Below are 20,888 nucleotides of genomic sequence, written 5' to 3' on the forward strand. Positions count from 1 at the left end.
AATGAAGCTATTTGCTCTCACAATTTATGTGAATTAGTACACTAAACATAATTTAAAACTTGCACTCAACATGATGCATATTATTGAATCTATTTGGTTCAAGAGTTGTTGACGTTTCAATTCATTCTTATTTGTAATAAGCCTGAGCTCTTGATTGTATTTCTGGAGAATTTCTTCCATGAGTTTGTTCTACTTCTACAATTCATCATCTTCTGCATAAGCTTCCATGACCTTCTTTTCGTTTTCTTCTACTTTCAATGTTATTTCAGCTGAAAGATTTCGATATTCATCCTCAAAATGCTGACATTCGAGATCATTGTTGTGTCTAGTCTTTATCTTGAAACACAATTATTGTGCTTCTTTATGGTTTAATCTCAAAGAGATATCCAGGTTTTCTTTATTCAGATGCTCACACTCAAAGTTGAGCCCTTTTATTTGCTCATTTAGCTCATCACGTTGCTTATAATAAATCTCTATTTCACCATTCAACTCTGCAATTTTCTGTTTCAAGTGACCTAATTTTGTGGCATCACCATGCTCTTTATCACATGAAAATATTAATTATTTATTTATTTTATCTTCCTTCTGCATCTTCTGTAAATCGTTGATGATCATGTTCAATTTTCTTTTAACCAAGTGATTCTCTCCTCCGTGATCTGCCTATAAATCCACCAAGCATACACTTAAAGGACACAATCACATATAGATAAAAAATGTTAATGGAAATAATGACAATAGAATGTGTTTGTTATGTTCATTGCAACTTCTACAACATCTATGTTTGCTATAATAAGATATTCACCCTGAAACATCACTGACAAACATTTTTAGAACAATTATGATTATTACACACCATAGCGAAACTTGGCCACTAAAATTCAGTAAGTAAAAAAAATTATTTCCATTAAACCTGACATGGTATGTCTTTATTATTAATTAAAGACTAGGATGGACAACCAAGAGATTTTAAACAAGTAAATAAAATATATAAAAACTTGAAAATAGAGAATGTAGATAACTTGTTGATAATTGTCAATGTTGTAGTGCCACTAAGAAATGAGTCGAACCCTATTTGTTGCTTCAGATCCTGATCAACAACAACATAAGTCTTGATGTAGGACTGTTTCCACACGTCCAAACCATGGATATGTATGTCTTCTTCCATCTTAAAATCTAGGTCAAGTGACGTTGCTGCAAGATTTTCCTGCCAATTGTAGAGAAAAATTGTTGGCACCAGTTTCCTGACCCTTTTTGCTACAAAGTGTCCCCAAGGGACATGCCCATCAAAAACTCCATAGAACATAATGTCTTGTTGGCATCCAAATTCCTAGCATCATCAATAGCAAACAAAGTATAACGTTTGATAATTTGTACACTAAGCTAACTTGTAATGGCTTGAAAAAAGTGGTTGTCTCACCTGTAAGACCCGTATCATTTAATTAATTAATTAATTAATTAATAAATTAATAAATGCGGGTGGGAAAATAATTATGACATTAATTATGAAGAGTATGACGTGGAAAAGTACTAGCTCAAGTGGTTGAGAGTACTTGGTTTGTGTGAGAGGACTTGGGTTCAAGTCCTATGTATGTTAACTTTTGTTATTGTTTTATTATTTAAATCTGTGAAGTCATGCTATGGAATGATATGATAATTGAATTATGATTGTTAGTAAGAAACATGAATTGGTTGAATGGTTGTGTATTGAATTGGCATTGGCATGGTCATGGGTTCGAACCTTGGTAATTCTAAATGAAACTTTATTTTTCTTTTGCTAATGTTAACTTTGGATGGAATTGGAAAGGGTAACAGAAACCTACTGGAATCAGCAGCCAAGGGTAGACGAAAAGTGAGTGAAAGGGGACTAGCGTGAGTGAATTTGGAGGCGGGGTTGAGGAAATTCAAGAGTGGCCATTGGTGACCAAAGGAAAGAGCTTGAGGATTTCAAGTGTAGCAAAGGAGATCAGGTTAGGGGAGCTGAACTTCGTTTGCCTTATTGTTTTATTAAATTCCATGAACTGTATGATGATATGAATGTATGATTCTTGTTTTGATTCTGAAATTCTGATTTCTGGAAATTTTCCAGAAATCGCCTGGCGGGCTATGCATAGCCGCCAGGCGGCTCATACCAACTATATGTGTTTGGTGTGTTTCTGGGGGCAGCACCTGGCGGTGGAACCCTGTATCTCCAGGCGACGCAAATGAATGATGAAATTCTGGGCTTATTTTTATGAGCAGCCTGGCGGTGATGAATTTCTGTCAAGCGACGCGAGTCTGTTGACTCGATTTTCTGGTTCTGTGCTTTCTGGGAGATTTCTGATCGATGAAAAAGGTGGGGATTGGTAGTTATAAGATAATGGGAGTGGTATTTTGTTGATTTTCGGCTTGAATGATCTGTATAAGTAATGGAACAGTGTTAGGGTTGGAGGTAAAGGAGACCTTGCTAATAGACTTGTTGATGTCGAAATCATAAGAGAGAAAGTGGTATAGATTGAAGGGAGGATTACACCTAGGTCTATATGCAAGTGAATGGGAGTGTAAATTAAGAGAATATTTGACAGGAAACGCAGCAAGAGAATGGGGGAAAATGTGAGGGGACGTGATAGAACCTCGATTCTTTCCAGGTCCGGTGTACCGCCTGGCAGACTAGAGGATACCGCGAGGCGACAGCGAGGAAATCAGAGGCTTGTGGGAAAGTTGGAGTGCGTCTGGTTCGGGTTAGATGCGAGGATAATCTGATCGCGGAATAAAAAAGGGTAATTCAATGATAATGTTTCTCTTGGATATATTTTGAGTGGGATAACAAGTCATGAAGGATAAAGGATGAAGAATCCTAAGTGGATGTTGAGGTTGGAAAATAAGCTTTAATTAGGAATGAAGTATGAGGCGCAACTAAGGGTGGATGGGTATGAATCTGAGCCAGTCCGAGTATAGGATAATTGATTGAGATGGTTAATCACATGTCAACAGGACCAATGGTTTGATTATCGGGTATACACTTTCTATTTTGTGTGAGTATGAGTGGGTTAACTATGATGATGATATGTAATATTTACCTTAATATTAAACTTGGGGGTAGAGTAAGGGATGGAGAAGTCCGTGAAAGGGAATGAAGGATCATTAGAGGTACTAAAATGTGTTAAACCAGAAACAAGCTATTCTGGTATAGTGCCTGGCGGGAGAGAACCACTCCGCCAGGCGATAGAGAGGGGATCAGAGAGAGTCTGATAGCGCAGCGCCTGGCGGTTGGCCTTTGGCGCCAGGCGATATAGGTGCAACAGTGAGCCACTGCTACGTTGGTGCCTAGCAGTGAGAGTAACACCGCCAGGCGGTACCTGCAGCGAGAAAGAATTTTTAGGTGCTTTGCGCCTGGCGGTACGCGGCACTCGCCAGGCGGTCTGAGAGCTGGCAGCGCTTGGCGGCACGTGTCTCCTGCCAGGCGATCTGTATTGCTGCAGCTTGGAATTTTGGGTTGTGTAATTGTGATCTACAAGGCGTCTAGCGGTGCTTTAAAGGTGGGTTTGCTGGTGTTCCTTGAGTTGTGGCTCGGAACGTATCCCTTGAGTTGTGGCTCAAGATAAGGGTTAAGCATGTGGTATTCCTTGAGTTGTGGCTCGGAATAGCATCTCTTGAGTTGTGGCTCGGGATGGCGGATGAACATGAGGAACCCTTAAGTTGTGGCTCGGGTTGGCGAGTGTTGCTGGTGTGAGCGTGCTGGTTGTGGCCAGTACGGATGGGTCCAGATAGATTACCCTCCTCAGTTGTTGGCTGACGAGTTTGGTAGTCTTGGGACGATACAGACTATGTTCGTATATGGGAACTCTACCGGCGTTATGGTGTACAATCCGTAGCATGGTTTTCCGCACGTGCTCTATCGGTTGTGGCCGATAGGTATGGCAGCATGTCACCTTGAAGTGATCATTAGACGATGTAGAACACGAATATTCTGATTGGGGGTCAGATGGAAGGAATTAAAGTATAGAACAATGTGGGATGTTAAGTTATGTATAGTGACATGTGTGGATGTAGATAGTTATATATATATTTGTAATATTATATATGTTTTATCTGTTAAGCTCACCCTATCTGCGTGTGTTTGGCGATGATCGTGTAAGCGGTGCACGGGAGCAGATGTTGTTGATGCAGGTGGCTCAGGTGAAGCTTAGTCGCGGAGAGGGGATAGACTCGGGGAATTCTTATGTCTGCTTTTACTTGTTTTGGAAACAGTTGTAAACCCTGTGGGGTGATTATTATAACATTGTTCTTTTGGTTTTATAACGGGTTGTTATGAACGTTATTTGTTTATTTAATAAATTTTAAATTTTCCCGCGTTTTGGGAAAATGAGGTGTTATTAAATGTGCTGATTATTTTATTTTCTTTAATTTATTTTATAAATCCGTAATATCCTGACGGGATGTTACATTCCTAAACAAGAAGACAATCCTGATTCACTCCTTTCCGTCCCCTATTAAATGAAGACAAAAGCAAAATTGTTGGCCTTGGTCGATTTAACAACTCTAGATAAACTCAGTAACAGTTCACTCTTCCTTGCTTTCTTTGCCAATTCTTCTACAATTGCCCTTCCATCTTCCTCCCTCTTATAATTCTTCTCCTTCTTGTTTGACACGGTTCTTGCCAATCCATTCACGAAATATGGAAATAGAACCATGATAATTGCATTCCAATCATTGTTGTAGGTTATACACACTCACAGTTTCTCATTTTTTTATACTAATAGGAACCTCATCATAAACATAACTAACAAAGAGAGTAGTTTTTTAGTTTTACTTGTTATTCATGAGAAAGGGAAGATGTGTATGTGCAATGATATACTAATACTAGTTCTAGTTCTTTCATAACGTATGAAATAGAAAAGGAATAAGAAAAAAACAAGTTATGAACATTTTTTGCATAAAAGAATCATGAATTATGTTCTTGTTTCACAATTATATTCCATTATGACTATCTGATATTTGATATCCTCCTCTTTTTAACATTTGTATCACAACCATATATTTTATTTAAGGACATATGCAACTGATTTGTATATGTTCTTCTTTGCAGTGGTAGATATGTCATCAGGATGTAATAAAGACATTCCTGAACCATCTTTGCTTATTGCCAAAAAGGGGAGAAAAGGGACAATGAAGGGAAGACGACCAAAATATGTTCTTAGATTACCATCACAAAAGCACATGTACTTGATTCCCCTATTGATCAACAAAATCCTTCTACAACTGCAAATGTTGTACCAATTCCTTCCCAACCATCAATAGCTGAATCTACCCCTTCCCAACCCCCCATTTTTCAACCTGTGCAACCTCATGTTAATGAACATACACCTTCATCTATGGCTTCCCAATGTGTTGGTGCTAGATTGACATCATTATCTTCTCCCTCTCAACAAAATGATACACCAACCTCAATACCCTCCTATCTATTCATAATGTACTTCAGGAAGACCAACACATGTCTACCGAAGAAGCAAGTGAACCATCCATAAATGAAGACGATGACTCTCCTATTGGTGGAGTGCTTGAAATTATTGAACCTTGTAATGATGGGTAATAATCAACACTAGTTGAAATCATTTCTTCTTTTATATTATATGGTTTTATTCATATTGACATCATATTTTTCAACAATGTGTTTATATTTTTAGGTTTTACCCAAGTAGAGTTGCCTCCAAGACAATCACAAAGACAATTAAGCAACAATATGTTGAGCCATGGTTGGCTTAGGGTGCAATGTTGGATGAAGAGAATGAGGTCTTTTTCCAAAGGTTCAAGGCAAGTTTATACTTGTAACCTACTCTTTAATAAATTTCAATTAAGCATATTTAATTTCTATGCATATATTGTTTACTATAATGATCAATATCTTAACTACTAGATTATCTCTTAATATATAGAAAGGTTACTTGGAGACCTGAACATGAGGAGAAGATTAGAAATATTTTCAACACAAAGGCCTCTTCATAGACTTTCTAAAATCTTCCTAGAAGCAAGAAAAACTGGGAAAAAACCTTATTGGATGTTTGATAGAGTATGGAACAATTTGCTTGTTAAGTGGAACCAACCCGAGTTTCGATCAAAGAGTGTCTGTAATCAAAAGAATCGAGCATCTGAGAAGGGTGGATGTTTGCACACAGGTGGCTCAATCACCATTCATGCGCATGCCATTCGCATGGTATGTACATTAAAAAAATACTATTATATAACTTGATTATTATTTTATCATGATTAATTAGTTTTGGTTATAGGCATAACAGTTGGGTTGTCCTCTACATTTTGATGAGCTTTTGCACCATACTAATGTTTGAAAGAATATCGGTGATTTTGTAGATCACAAATCTAAACAAACATATGTATTTTCTCTAACTTCTTATATATTTCCTCCTTTTTAAATATAAAGATTTCTCATTATATAACATGTCTATTTTTGAATAATAGGAGGAATTTCAAACTGTATTTTCCCAAGCAAGATCTGAGGCTGCTTCTTGTGGTGAAAGAGAAGAAATATCTCCATTGGACCCTGGTGAGGAAGAGAAGTTAAGGAAAAAAGTTGGTTAGTTGCTGTTGGTGGCAAAAATCCTAAGGGATGGGTATATGGGGTTGGAAAACTGAATGAAAATTATCTTTGCGGGGAAGCATTCACACAACAAACATCTAGTTCTACAACTATGGATTCATAAAAGATTCTAAGGTTGGAAGAAGAAATTCTTCATTCTAGGGAGGAGTTTCGTCAATCTAGGGAGGAGAATCAACGACTGCAAAGAAAATTAGAATCCTTAGTAACTGTTGTTCTCCCTCTTCTTCCTCCCGCCGCACAAACCATTTTGCAAGACGTCAATGAACAACCACAAAATAAGGACCAAAACCAAGATGATGCTCAAAAGAGGGACCACCATCATGGACAAAACTCTTCTCATTATGCAGATTATTAGTTAGGTTTGTAATTGTAGAACTTGTTGAACTAAGGGTAAAATTAGTTAGTTTTTAAATTGTAGGACTTAACCTATGTAGATTATTTGTTAGTTTCTTAATTTGTGTTATCTACTTTATTTTATAGGTTTAATTAATCGTAAGGTACCCAGTTTGGTACTAGTGTGTCAAATTGGTACCCACTTTTAAAAAAGTGTCAATTGCATCCCAACTTTTGAAAATTGCTTCAATTAGATCCCTTTCAGACAGAGTTGACTAACGCCGTTAGTCAACGTGCCACGTGTCAATCTGTGGTTTTTTTGATTTCTACTATATATCTAAGAAATTCTTAGTGCAGGTAATTTACTGTGATAGACATTCTAAATTATTGACAGCTGTCTCAAATTGAGGGTAATATCGTCTTTTGGGTTTTCGTTTTTTTTTCCTGAAAGCATTAAATGGTGATTGATGTTTTGTTGACAATCAGAGGCTTCTTCTTCAAGCCATTGCATTTGGTGGAGGTATTTCATTTTTTCTTCTTCCGTTATCTCTTTCTTCAAACACATATTTGCTTTCTTTTTTCTTCTTCGACTTCATTGCATCTTCTTTCTTCTTCTTCTTCATACCAACGTAAGTATTTTTTTTTTGGCTGTTTATTTTTCTTGGGTTATCGTTGTAATTTTTTTTAAAGCTCCTTCTTTTTGTTCTTACAGTAGCCTAAGTTTGAAATTTTTTTGTTCGTGTTTTTTATTTTTTTGTCATTGTTGTTGTTGAAGGTTTGCAGAAGTTGTTTTCGGTGTAGTTTATTTTTTGTTGTATTTTTATCATGTTTTTTTGTTGTTTTTCTTCTTCTTACTGTGTTCATTTATGTCTGTTTCTTTTTTACGATGTTCTTTTTCTTTTTTTTGGTTCTTCTTCTTCTTACTCGGTACAGAACATTTTTTTTTATAAAGCTCAAAGATATAATTTTTCCGATGTTTTGGGTGTCGAAGAAAAGATTGATATTTTGTTTTTAGAAACTGTTGAACATTATTTGTTGTTTTAGATGTTGTTTTTGTGTTCAGTTTTTATAGTTGGCATTTTTTATGCATGTTATACCTATTATGTTATTTTTTGGACTGTTGTTCATCTGTTTTGTTATTTTGACAAGAAAGGTTTAATTTTTGCAATATTTTTCGTCCTGGACATGTTTTAGGGTTGTATTTATATTTTTTGTACTCCGTAGACCTATTATTGTGTGTTGACGAAAAGGTTCAAGTTTTTGTTTTTAAAGGGTACTTTTGAACAAAATCTTGAACATGTTTTGTTGTTGTTGATGGTATTGTTGTAATTTGTTTTTATATTTCATACGCCTATTACCATGGGTCAAAAAATGTTCAAGTTTTTGTTTTTAAAATGTATTTTTGAATAAAATCTTAAACATTTATTTGTCTATGGATTTTTCTTTTCTATGGCTATTTGAAACGCTAGGAATATGGTGTTTGAGTGTTAAAATTGCACATAAAAGGTACATTTTACGATTTATTGTTTGATTTGATGAATGCAATTTTTTTCTGTTTATTAAAGTTCTCTTCTTTCTTCATCATTATTTGGTGATCTTTGTTAAAGTTTACGTTTTTATCATTACCGTCTAGGTTTTTGTTAAAGTCTACGTTTTTACCTTTCCCTTTCTACCCTGTCATTAATGAAATTTGTATCAGTAAATTGAATTTGAGCGTGTGTTTCTCGCTCATTTTTGTCGAATAACATTTGACTGATGTCTGTGTATTTTACAGTAGAAGAAGAGTCTGGAGTCTTTTCAAGATACACTTTCTTTCTTCTTTCCTCTAAGTTCTCTTGGTCCCTTTTCATTTCTATATAGAGAGAAATCAAGCATGGACCAGTTGTTCACATTCGAACCTCCACCATTACCGCAATGGTGGAAGATAATTTTTGATTGTTTACGTTTTTTTTTTGTTTGAATAAATTGATTGAAGACATGTTGTTCTTTGATTTTTTTTTTCTTCTAAAGTTTTTAGGAGTTTTTGAAGAGAAGATCCAAGAATTTGAAGACCAAAGTCGATCTTGAAGCAACATGACGAAAATAATTTTTAAGAGGATTTTTTTTTAAGTTTAATTTTCTTTTGTATGGAGAGGTAAGCACTCAAGGATATGTTTGCTATTTATGGTTTTTAAGTGTTTTTTTATTCTTCTTTTAACTCTGCTTTTACATGATTTTTCATTCTTCTTTTACTTTTGCTTGCTGGAAATAGTGTGTCGACATGAAAATTTATTTGTGCTAATTTTTTTTTTAAATTGACTTTCACATTTTGATGAAATGTAAGAATCAAGAGGGACACCTGGGCTTTGAAGAAACCAATACCAAATTACTTCCTACGACATTTTTTTTTCTTCTATTACCTAAATGCTCTTGAAAGACTTGAATCAAGGAGATTATTTTTTACTTGGATTTTTTTTCTCTTCCTTGAATGTTCATTCCTTAAATGTTGTTTGTTCTATTGTTATATTTTAGTTATTGGATTGTATGTATTTCTTGATTTGGGTGTTGTAATTTTGTTTATCTTTTTGTAAACTTATTTTTTTTCCATTGTTTCGTAAACATATGATTATGGGTTGAACAAAAGGTAGTATAGGTTTTAGTAATCTTTATCTATCTTACTAATTTTTTGATGAAAAAATAAATAAAAACAGATAAGAATGAAACTTATGCAAAGATTTGCATAATTTAAAGGCTTTCTTTTAGCAACTATAGACCAATAAAGGATATATTAATTTCATGAGATATGTTGTGATATATTCACTTTAAGATGCTAATCTTTTCCTGTTGCTTATGTTCAAAATTGATGCAATTTTTTTTAATGTTATGTTGGCTCCAATGTCCTTACACTTTAAGCATTGTTTGAGTGATAATTCCATGTCAATTGGATTGATTGCGTAATATGTTATTGAAAAGTTTCAATATAAATACCTTATTGTTTTAATTTTTATTTTATTTTAAACGAAAATTGAATTTGACAAAGATAGTGTGATAAGTTCAATTATGCAAAGGAGGGCACTCACTCGGTTAAAGCTCAACAAGTTACATATAACTTTGATCCAGATACTCTGATTTGGGAGGGATCCTATGGAAGAGTATATTATGATGTTCATAAAAGTGGGCAGGGAGTCGCAACCAAGAACTTGGATGCCAACATACAGTCTGTTGAGAAACTTTTACCCCAGGTATGTACATGACTATATTGGTTTAATACTTTTTTTGTTTGTTCTAAAACTATTTTTTTTGTTCTGTTATACAATGGTAGTGTTACCGAAAAAGGTATTTTTTTAGCATTTGAGGTTTTATTTTCTTAATTTTTCTTATGCTTTTAATTTTTATTGTCAATTTTAGTTGGTATGTGGTATATACTTACAATTTTGAAGGGTTTACAAATCACAAGCTGCGAAAATAAGTTCAGACATTCACCATTGAAGCATTCGCAAAATCTCAGTTGACAAGCTGAGATTATAAGGTTAGATGTTCTTTTAACCCCATTTACTTGAACCACTATCATGGTTTTTTTATTATGATCTCTGGATTAGTTGTGATTTATGGTTGAAATGCTAAATAAATATTAGTTTTTGGTATTTTGGTTGTTACAATTGGTGTTTTTCTATTTTTTGGTTTGTGATCTTTTGATATGTTTTTCATAGTTTAGGGTTTGTTAAGGTTCCTTAACATATTTTTTTAACCTTTCGGTAATTTGTGCTTTGTGGTTGTATGCTTGATAAAGCTTTTTTCTTTTGTATTTTGGTTCTTATGATAGGAGTTGAATATTGATTACCCAAAACAAGTTAAATCGTTTTTTTATAGTGTTTGCTATTGTGTCATTATTTGTTGGGATTCTGTTTGTGATTTTTTGAGATTCTGTTTGTGAATTTTTGGGATGTTTTGGGATTCTGTTTTAAGTTGTGGCAAAAACCATATATCTTTAAAATATTTTTGATTGAGAAATTGTTTTCTTACTGTACGAATCAATTGGTTATTCATTACAAAATATGTCTTTAAGTGTAATGCAGGTGTTGCAAGTGTTGTTTATGGTTACATCGGTGTTCGTTTGAAGTTTGTGTCGGTAACATAATTTTCATTGGATTCATTAACCGCATGTTGTATCATTCTTTTTGAAATGTTGCATACATAGATATATCTTATAATTTTGATGTTCTTTTGAAGTTCTATAATGCTAACGTGTTATTTCATTGTGGTTGATTTCATTGTTAGTAGGCTTAAGATGATCCTTCTAGAGTTAATATGGACAACATCCTAGAAGAAAAAGATACTAAATTTGATGCTATGCATGGTCAAATGGTTAGTAGAATTAAATCAAAGCCTGAGATGGGTGAGGTAAGTTTAAATCAAATTGGTTTTTACTCTTTCAATATAATTGAAGTTGATGTAGAAATGTCATTACGCTGTATGTATTAATGGATAACTCAAACATTTCAAATTGTTTTATTCTTCACTTTTTTTCTTTGAAATTCTTCTAATGTTGGATGTTGAGTATCATTAAAGTTTGTCACTGTATCCAAAGTACAAAAATGATACTATTGGCAATAAACACCAAGGAAACCCTGTTTTTCTATATTGGTGTTTTCATCTGCGGTAAAAAAAAAAAAAGGAAATCTGCCAACATAATCCTTCCTACAGTTTTTTCCTTATTTTCCTTGAGGACAATATCCATCTTGATGGGGAACTTTGAGGTTCACGTAGGTATGAAAAGGTTTCATGTGCAGTTGTTCCACTAAATGCCTTAAATTTATACGGGGTTACTATTCAAAATAATCTGGTGAGTGATTATCAACTTAATACATGGAAGTTTGGGGTTTTCTTCTCACCTTGCCAGTGATATTCAATTTATGAACAATTAGTTTATTTTGCCTGTAGTTTTGTAGATGTGTAAACATGCCTTTACAATTAATGTACATGAGAAATTTAATTAGCTAGGTGCCTTAGTTTCAAACACTAAAAAATGTTTTGCAGAACATTTATTCATTGCTAAATTCTTTTAAAACCTTAGCAGATTTATCTGGTGATTTGTTATAGGGTTTAACTATTCTTGGTGAAATTTCAGGGAATACAATTCTTCTGCCCAGTATTAAACATCAATGTTAAAATGTTTCTGTTTAAAAAAAAATTGGTTTACCTTCATGTTTTGATATCTTCAAGATAAGATTTCTTTTAACATTTTACTAGAATTTATTTGTAACTGTCGTTGAGCATGCGTTATAGGCTTCAAGCTAAGGCATACATTATCATGATGTACCTTTGGTATGTCTCAACTATTTTCTTTGTTGTATCCTGGATAAAAAAAAATGAGGAAGACATCTACCTGAGGCTAATAACAGAAGAAAACCATTACATGTTTATCTGTGGTTGCTTGCTTGAACAAGTGCTTGCTTGAACTTTACATGATAAACAAGTGCTTGCTTGAACTTTAATAGTTTTTATTAATGTTGTTTTACATTTTCTTTTCAATTATATTTTGGGACTGATTTCTAATTTAGAAATAGTATTTAAATGTTTTTCATTTGTTTCTTATTACTTATTTTTTTTAAAGTTAAAGTTAAATCTCAAACATGTTTGCAATATTTAGTATTGTTATTATTTTTATTATTAATATTATTGTTATTCTATTATTATTATTATTATTTTTTACTTATCCATAACCCCATATGTTTATGTTACTCTACTATTTTGTGTTATAATTATTTTTATTATTAGTATTAATATTTTTCTATTATAATAATAATAATTATTATTATTATATTTTCATACGTGATCCCTTATTCATAATATATCTACGTCTTATTTTAGCAATAATGTGTGGGTATGTTTTTCATATTATAATAATTTGATAAACTCTAGATGAGTATTAAATGTCACACAATCTTACATGTTATATATATATATATATATATATATATATATATATATATATATATATATATTTGTTTTGAGTAGAATAATTTATGTTTAACTACATATTTTTATAATCCCATATCGTCAATTCATTTTAAATATTGGTTTAAGTTTGATGTCCATGCTTCTGTTAACAAATTTTATCATCAACTTCATTTTGTATTTAACGGGATTCGTAATGTATAATATACTTATATTTTTTTAACAACAAAATGATTTGTGTATATGCATTTCATTTTAATATAATATATAATTATACATAGTTATACATAATTATAATACTTAAACATAATTATATAATAAAATTATTTATTTAAATAAATTAATAATTACATTAATATTTTTAATACAAATTAAAAGGAAAAAAAATTCTAATCACACAATAATAACTAATTAAAAATATTATTAAAAACTCAAATATCTTAACACTTCGAGCTCTACTATTTCATCCATTAATGTTGTTTTTTACATCAACCAATCTAAATCAAGAAAATACTATAAATAATTACTAAGATCAATTCAAAATATACAATCCATTACATTAATTTTAAATAAATATTAAATTATTATTATTATAAAAATATACACAAAAATTAATTTAACTTTCTTATAATTTTAAATTTAAATATTATATTTATAATAAAATATAATAATAATACGTAATCAAATTATACAATTTTTTTAAAATATAATAAATATTTATTACTCTTTTTCACATAATTAAAAAAAAAAAACATCGACCCGTGCGTATGCACGGGTCAAGATCTAGTTTTTTAAAAAAATTTTAATTTTCTTTTTAATTTTTTAATTTTTTTTTAAATTTTTTTTTTAAAAAAATTAAAAATGTCACGTGTCAAGTCCCTGTGTGTGACACGTGTCAGTGTCACTATCAGATGTCATTGTGATGATTTCGATTTAGTTCCCATTTATGTTTTTTCGTTTCAATTTAGTACCTACTTATGTGTATTTGATTCAATTTGGACCTAATAATTTTTAATAATTAAAATATTTTTTAATAATTAAAATATTTTTTAATAAAATTAAAAGTAATTAAGTATAAAAGTTTTAAAAAAATTAAGTATTTGATATTTATATTAAAATTTAGTGGTAAAAGTCATCTTATTAAGTCATTTTTAATAATAAAAAAATAGCATAACATTCATACAAATAATAAATTTGGTCTGAAATTGAGAGAAACATTATAAATATTAGTACTTAATTTTGTAAAAATATTTATACTTAATTATTTTTAATCTTATAAAAAATGGATTACAAAAATATTTTAATTATTAAAAAAAAATTGGGACAAAATTGAATCAGATACACATACTTAGGTACTAAATATAAACAAAAAGACATATGTGGGGACTAAATCGAAATCAACACAATGACATCTAATAGTGACACTGACACGTGGCACTGACAATGCCACGTGTCACACACAGGGACTTGACACGTGGCATTTTAAATTTTTAAAAAAAATTAAAAAAAATTAAAAAAATTAAAAAAAATTAACTTGACCCGTGCGTAATTTTTTTTTTAATTTTTTAATTTTTTTTAAAAATTTTTTTTTAAAAAAATTAAAAATGCCACGTGTCAAGTCCCTGTGTGTGACACGTGTCAATGTCACTATCAGATGCCATTGTGAAGATTTCGATTTAGTTCCCATTTACATTTTTTCGTTTCAATTTAGTACCTACTTATTTGTATTTGATTCAATTTTGACCTAATAATTTTTAATAATTAAAATATTTTTTAATAAAATTAAAAGTAATTAAGTATAAAAGTTTTAAAAAAATTAAGTATTTGATATTTATATTAAAATTTAGTGGTAAAAGTCATTTTATTAAGTCATTTTTAATAATAAAAAAATAGCATAACATTCATACAAATAATAAATTTGGTCTGAAATTGAGAGAAACATTATAAATATTAGTACTTAATTTTGTAAAAATATTTATACTTAATTATTTTTAATCTTATAAAAAATGGATTACAAAAATATTTTAATTATTAAAAAAAAATTGGGACAAAATTGAATCAGATACACATACTTAGGTACTACATTGAAACAAAAAGACATATGTGGGGACTAAATCGAAATCAACACAATGACATCTAATAGTGACACTGACACGTGGCATTACAATGCCACGTGGCACTGACAATGCCACGTGTCACACACAGGGACTTGACACGTGGCATTTTTAATTTTTTAAAAAAAAATTAAAAAAAATTAAAAAAATAAAAAAAAATTAGTTTTTTTTAAAAAAAAATCAAAAAAACCACAGATTGACATGTGGCACGTTGACTAACGGCGTTAGTCAACTCTGTCTGAAAGGAACCTAATTGAAGCAATTTTCAAAAGTTAGGATGCAATTGACATTTTTTTTAAAAACTGGGTACCTTACAATTAATTAAACCTATTTTATATTTGTAGTTTTAATGTTTTTATGTGATGATATAAATGGTGTTAAACCTTTGGAAAACTATGTTGTTATATTTGAAGGTGTTATTTGAATGTTGGGATGTTTGTAGGATCTACAAATAGAGGCCAACTTTTATGTCTAGACATCACTACTCTTGTCTATGATATAAAACTACTATATTTTCTAATTCTAAAATCTTTTTTGAGCTATAATTAAGTAGACAAAATTGTCGTCGACAGGTAGAGTTTAGATGTAAGTCTTAACATCAATCAATATATGTAAAAATATTTAATGATAATTTTTAGAAATTAAAATTATTTTAAATTTTTTATAATTTTTTTATATTATAATGTTACCTACGAAAAGTTTCTATGTAAATTACATACGAAGGTTGTCATAGTAAATTACCTTCGAAGATTTTCGTACGTAATTTACATATGTAGAATGTTGGAAATAAATTACCTACGATAGTTTTCGTAGATAATTTACCTACGAAGATTTTCGTAGGTAATTTACATACACAAAATGTCGCAGATAAATTACCTACAACAATTTTCGTAGATAAGTTACCTACGAAATATTTCGTAGATAACTTCAGTTGTAAATTATCCACAATTGTTTTCGTAGATAATCATGTTTGGAGGTTATTCGTAGATAATTATCTACGTCTTCCTTTCATAGATAATATTCGTAGGTACTTTATCTACGAAGCATAATTTTGTAGAAAAAGTTACCTACCAGCTCAATACCTACGAAATTTGCTTCGTAGGTAATTTGTAGATAACAATGCATTACCTACGAAAAGAGAACATTACCTACGAAAAACTGACGTAGATAATAAAGTGATTTCTTGTAGTGAATTAATATAATAAAGTAAAATAAAAATAATATTTAAAATATTTTAAAACGATAAAAATGTTTCTTGTCTCATAAATATAATTTACATAACCAATTTGACAAACCAATCTTTATGTGAATTGGCTACAATCTTTTCTGGAATTCTCTTCAATTTCCTATTCGTTACTTCAGCTTGTTTATTGGTTTGAGGGTGATAGGTTGTTATTTTATGCTTCATGTGGGAGTTATAATACCATTCTAACCTATGAATTGCATAAATGAGATCCTCCATCACTTATGAGGACTTTAGGTGTTCCAAATCTGTAAAATATCTTCCTTTTTAGGAATTTGATCACTATTTTTGAATCAACCTTTTGAGTAGTTGTGGCTTCAACCTATTTTAACACATAGTCCACAAAAAATTAAGATGTAGCTATAACTATTGGACATAGGTAGTGGTCCAAAATAGTTTATCCTTTAGTAGTAAAAAAATTTCACTTCTAGCATGCTTTATAGGGGTAACTCATTTTTGTTCGTGATAGCACTACTCCTTTGACACTTGTCACATTTTCTACGATGTTCATGAGCATCTTTGAAAATGGTAGGCCAATATAATCTTGATTGCAATAATTTAGTTGTTGTTCTCTCCCAATTATAATGTCCTCCATATGGTGAATTATGAGAATGTCATAATACATCCTTAATTTCATCACCAAACAGACATCTTCTCACCAATCCATTTGCACCTATTTTAAAGAGATAAGGATAATTCTAAACATGATGTTTGGCTTCTTTGAATAGCTTTCTCCTCTAACGTCACCGATATTCCCTTAAATTCACACCAACTTCCTTGAAATTGACTATATCAACAAACCATGACCTTTCTTTGATTACTAACCGTTTCTCATTAGGGAATGTATTTATAGTGTTATCTTAACTAACAAATTGTTTTATATTTTAATAATCATTTAAATTTTAGGCCCACGTTTGTTGCAAACCTGATTTTTGACATTTTATAGCTTTCTAGAACTACTTAACAAGTTTAAGAAATATCTTAGATTCGATCAAAGAAATCCTAAAATGAGTGGAAATTCCTTTGGTCTTTTTTAATAAATAATTAGAATATATTTTCAATTATATTTCTTTTCTCATACGTAAACATACCATTATAATATATTTACTTTATTTATTATATACCTTATATGTTACTTAACCCATTTGATATTTTCACGATTTTAAATTCATTGATTTAACTACTAACTTATAGGATATTACCTGAAGTTACATGATGCTATAAGATTTTTCTACCCAGATATTAAAATCATTTCATTGTTATGTCTCTGGTGCACCATTAAACCATCCCATTGATTTGTTTGATTTTCATGTAATGATACATTATGATATATATCAATTCTTGAACTTTCATTTATTGCTTAAAATTTGGCGAGCATGCTTAATTTGTCTTGTTTTCATTTCTCAACTTATGCTTCTTAATGTTTTATAGAATGTTCATTTATACATAGTTTAATATGGGAATCAATATGTATGATTGTATAGGCTTTTGTGAGTGAGTATTCTGTATGGAAGAAGGTGCTGCAAATGGAAGTCTTATGACTGAAGTTACATTTCTTATTGGCCTTGAAAATAATAAGTTTAATTCTTCTTTCTTTTAATGTAATTTATGTTTTATGAAGTTTATTTTTTTTACATTAACTATATTCTAACATGTTCTTTCTATAGTTTCCAGTAAATTAAAAAGAAATTGTTGCACTTTGAAACTATGGTTCCATAGTGTGATACGTGTCTACAACAAGTATGAGTTTTGTTTCTCAAACTCGAATATTATTAGTTGATAACTCTGGTACCTTTGAATGAGTTGTATTATGTGATAGAGATACCTTTGAATGAGCCATACTATGTGATAGATAAATCCATGCACAAAGTTATTTTATTTTAGACTAAACCTATTTTTAATGCATCATATTGACCAAAAATATATTTTGTTGTTTCAGGAAAGTCAATACAAGACAATACTAGAGGTTATGGTTGATACGTGCTGATATGTCAAAATTGGAAGTTGTGGATTCTGTCAAAATGTAATATCAGGAAGAACTCTTCACTAAACCACTTAAACTTAGTTTCCTAGGTTCTCAATTTATTCATTTCATTTTCCCTACTAAATAACATATATTGATAAGTGCAAATCATTTTGTATCCTTGTATAAAGGTTGAGTATTAGTGTTACTAAGTTCATCTCCATGTATAGACAAATATATTCATATTATCGTATTTTAAAACGTTTAAATTGTTGACATTGTTAACTTAAACTTTGGTATGTTTAAATTATTTGCTTTATGACTTAGTTATAGATATTATAAAAATTTTATGCAAAGCCATAATATTATGGACCTTTATGATGAACTTTAATGTTCAGAATTGTATAATTGTTGCAGAATAAAGCCATTGCCATCAAAGTTGATGAGCACCTTACCTACGAATATATCGGTAGATAATTACCTACGAATTTATTGATAATTATCTACGGATTTATCTGTAGATAAAGTTAGCTACGACTGTTTTACCTACAGATTTTTGTCTGTAGAAAATTCATAGATAAAATTACATCATCTACTAATTTTTTGACTTATTTACGGATTTTTACTGTAGGTAATAGTGATTTTTCTTGTAGTGCCTCTCGCCCATGGCAAGCGTTATCCACGCAACCAACTCGGTCTTATGACATAGCCTCATCAGGGTTATCCTCATCCAAAATCGCATATGTCTCGGCAAACCTGTGAATAGAGGAAGACCACTTGTACTTTGAAAAATATTCACGCACACCACTATCAACCCACTTGTAACCAGAACAAAGAGGAACATCAGACAAACTCTCCTCATCAAAAGAGATGCTACTACTAGAGGGATGGGCCAAAGATGTCCCTACCCTATCGGAATGAGCCTTAGAGGCAGACTTATCAGATAATGAGGGTGAAGACATACATGCCAAGTTCGCGAACGCAACAGTACGAATTGATCGTAAAAATAGGGCTAAACAAGGGTCTCACACATAATTAGCCTATTTATAGCAAGACTATGAGCATAGTGCATAGCATCGCACCCGTTAGATCAAAAGGATCCAACGCCTTACAAACAATTGTTATCGCAGTTCCCAATAGCATGTCACAAGGATCCAACGCCTTACAAACAATTGTTATCGCAGTTCCCAATGGCACGTCACATCAAGTTGAGGCCCAAGCCTACTTCACGCATGCAACCTTTTCCACTTCTCCATAAATGTTGCACCTTGAAGAGTCACCTGTGCCTCAAACTTTTGAATAAAAGAAAAAATCATATCAGAAAGGTCTCCCTCACTCATAAACTAAATAAAAGTAAAGGCATGTTGAGTGACACAGGCAAGTGAAGACAGCATCGCATTACGTATCCATTATGAAGAGTTTTCAACTAAAATAGTCTCAACTCTTGGGAAACTAGTGTACGTGATGGAAAAGAGGATATCCTAAACCAGGCTGCTACCTAGAAAGGCGAGGATACAACCTTATAAGAAGGGTAAGCAGCGTGAATTTTAGACCAGACACATTAAAACCAATCCTAGTATACTCCACCAAACCAGGTCGAGTATACTCCACCAAACCAGGCCGAGTATACTTCACTAAATTAGGCTGAATATACCAACTAAGCTAGCCTGGATATACTCCAGCGAAGGAACCTTCATCACCTGGATATACTCCAGCCTAGATATTACAATATAGTGAGCAACTGAAAGAGAATCAAACTAATTAGTCATAATTAACAAAACCTAAAAATCAGCTAAACATGGCAAACTCTAGACCTATAGGGTGCGAAGAAAGTGGACGTGTACATTTATAAGGTTCACTAATTCCTACATAACTTGTCTTCGTGGGTACATTTATATTCGGTAGATGTCCACCGTAAAACCGAAACAAATTAGTTCACATGATATCCACAAGAAACATGACAAGTAACGACTCCAATGTACCAACAACCGAGAACATCTTGAAAATACACAGAGTTAGGGTGATAACTTAGAAAAGTTAAGAGCCGTTACATTATTTCTTATGATCAACTTAGAAAAGTTAAGAACCGTTACATTATTTCTTATACTTAAGCAGAAAAGGAAAAAGAGACCCTTCTCAGAAACCAGAACCACATATTATATTATAGTTTGTACTACTCTCGTCTCATCTCACCAGACCCTCGCATCATCATCACATGCATATTATTTTCAGTCACCGACAAACTAAGCACCAGCCTTAAAAAGGACACTAAAACAAACAACACATATAAACTACTAGGAACGAGTCATTAGTTAGCTTCATTTCTTCTGGTCCATGTCCCTGTTCGTGTTGATGTTGGTCATGTTTCTTCCGCTGTCACCACCACCATCTGCATTTCCTTGGCGTGCAGGAGCTGAGCCAGTGGTGGAATACACAGTGCTGTATTCAAATCCAGAGGCTCCATAGTTGGGGCCACTGTAGGGTCCTCCCGTAGGTGGGGCTCCATAACCAGCATTCCCTATGTTCCCATAAGCGTAGTTGGCCACTGGGTCCACGGCGGTTCTGCTTCCGAACTCGTCTCTCCACCGATCCAACTCGTCGTTGTTCTTGCAAATATCGGGGTTATTGTGACGCACGTCATAGTCTCTCTGATCGGTACCGAATTCCTCTCTGTTGGGTTGTTGATGTGCCATTTGGAAGACAACG

The 20,888-nt window shown here is 31.9% G+C and overlaps 1 pseudogene; it reads right to left on the minus strand.

Moving 5' to 3' along the window:
* Positions 1 to 716: 716 nt before the first annotated feature.
* LOC114175338 lies at positions 717 to 4,670 on the minus strand (annotated as a pseudogene).
* Between the last annotated feature and the right edge of the window lie 16,218 nt (positions 4,671 to 20,888).

The sequence above is a fragment of the Vigna unguiculata genome, chromosome 3 (genome assembly GCF_004118075.2).
Source record: "Vigna unguiculata cultivar IT97K-499-35 chromosome 3, ASM411807v1, whole genome shotgun sequence".
Taxonomy (NCBI): domain Eukaryota; kingdom Viridiplantae; phylum Streptophyta; class Magnoliopsida; order Fabales; family Fabaceae; genus Vigna; species Vigna unguiculata.